The following is a 2,500-nucleotide window of genomic DNA, read 5'->3' as shown; positions in this document are numbered from 1 at the left end:
TTGCGGGACCACTCAAAACATCATAGTTAGACCTAGCAAATGATGAAAAGTGAAACCCGCGATCGATTGGAGAAACCTTATTTTACACTGAAAAATTCCACATAAGGAAAATTTGTATGGAGCACCCTACTGCAGAGCACACCGACAGGGCCGGGAAGGAAGGCCCGGTCCAAGAAAAAATTTTTGCGGGACCACTCAAAACATCATAGTTAGACCTAGCAAATGATGAAAAGTGAAACCCGCGATCGATTGGAGAAACCTTATTTTACACTGAAAAATTCCACATAAGGAAAATTTGTATGGAGCACCCTACTGCAGAGCACACCGACAGGGCCGGGAAGGAAGGCCCGGTCCAAGAAAAAATTTTTGCGGGACCACTCAAAACATCACAGTTAGACCTAGCAAATGATGAAAAGTGAAACCCGCGATCGATTGGAGAAACCTTATTTTACACTGAAAAATTCCACATAAGGAAAATTTGTATGGAGCACCCTACTGCAGAGCACACCGACAGGGCCGGGAAGGAAGGCCCGGTCCAAGAAAAAATTTTTGCGGGACCACTCAAAACATCATAGTTAGACCTAGCAAATGATGAAAAGTGAAACCCGCGATCGATTGGAGAAACCTTATTTTACACTGAAAAATTCCACATAAGGAAAATTTGTATGGAGCACCCTACTGCAGAGCACACCGACAGGGCCGGGAAGGAAGGCCCGGTCCAAGAAAAAATTTTTGCGGGACCACTCAAAACATCATAGTTAGACCTAGCAAATGATGAAAAGTGAAACCCGCGATCGATTGGAGAAACCTTATTTTACACTGAAAAATTCCACATAAGGAAAATTTGTATGGAGCACCCTACTGCAGAGCACACCGACAGGGCCGGGAAGGAAGGCCCGGTCCAAGAAAAAATTTTTGCGGGACCACTCAAAACATCATAGTTAGACCTAGCAAATGATGAAAAGTGAAACCCGCGATCGATTGGAGAAACCTTATTTTACACTGAAAAATTCCACATAAGGAAAATTTGTATGGAGCACCCTACTGCAGAGCACACCGACAGGGCCGGGAAGGAAGGCCCGGTCCAAGAAAAAATTTTTGCGGGACCACTCAAAACATCATAGTTAGACCTAGCAAATGATGAAAAGTGAAACCCGCGATCGATTGGAGAAACCTTATTTTACACTGAAAAATTCCACATAAGGAAAATTTGTATGGAGCACCCTACTGCAGAGCACACCGACAGGGCCGGGAAGGAAGGCCCGGTCCAAGAAAAAATTTTTGCGGGACCACTCAAAACATCATAGTTAGACCTAGCAAATGATGAAAAGTGAAACCCGCGATCGATTGGAGAAACCTTATTTTACACTGAAAAATTCCACATAAGGAAAATTTGTATGGAGCACCCTACTGCAGAACACACCGACATGGACGAAAGGGTCGACTGGCCAAGAGAAAAAATTTTTGCGGGACCACTCAAAACATCATAGTTAGACCTAGCAAATGATGAAAAGTGAAACCCGCGATCGATTGGAGAAACCTTATTTTACACTGAAAATTCCACATAAGGAAAATTTGTATGGAGCACCCTGCTGTGGTCACCATCGGTCGAGTTGGTCGAGACGGGCAAAAAATTTTTTTTTCCATATCGTCTCAAAACATGATTTATGGACCTTGTAAATGTTGAAAAGTGAAACGAAATCACTTTTGGAGCGATGAAAATTTTGTATGGGAGGTCCCTACCCGGAACAAATTTTACTAGCAAAGTCATGATTCCGCGACGAGAAATTTGAAAATGGTCAAATATGGTTAAGATGTCATGTTCATTCCCTACTATGGGGGACCAGGTCGTCACGAAAAAATTTTTTTCTCGACCTGGTCAAATGTGGTTCTGCGACGGAGGTTAAACTAATAATGCATAATTTGGGCCAAAAACCCCCCTCTGTCAGATATTGTACCCGTTCAAGAGCAATAGCAGACCACATAAGTTGAGCTTTGAGGTATCTGAAAGTTGAATATAGAGCGAGGTTCTAAGCGAAGGGATAGCTTAACGTTGAGCATTGAACGCAAAAAAGCTTAGAGATAAGCTTAAGATACAAGGGTTGTGGTGCATGAGGCCGCTTAACGTTGAGCTTTGAACGCACATGGCTAGAACTAAGCTAAGAGATACCTATAGTGGTGCATGGAACTGCTCACAAGTTGAGCTTCGAGAAGTCCAAAGGCAAAATGTAGAGCGAGGTTCTAAGCGAAGGGATAGCTTAACGTTGAGCATTGAACGCAAAAAAGCTTAGAGATAAGCTTAAGATACAAGGGTTGTGGTGCATGAGGCCGCTTAACGTTGAGCTTTGAACGCACATGGCTAGAACTAAGCTAAGAGATACCTATAGTGGTGCATGGAACTGCTCACAAGTTGAGCTTCGAGAAGTCCAAAGGCAAAATGTAGAGCGAGGTTCTAAGCGAAGGGATAGCTTAACGTTGAGCATTGAACGCAAAAAAGCTT

Source organism: Anopheles marshallii, assembly GCF_943734725.1.
Source record: "Anopheles marshallii chromosome X unlocalized genomic scaffold, idAnoMarsDA_429_01 X_unloc_209, whole genome shotgun sequence".
NCBI lineage: Eukaryota > Metazoa > Arthropoda > Insecta > Diptera > Culicidae > Anopheles > Anopheles marshallii.
Note: the sequence above shows the minus strand (reverse complement) of the source record.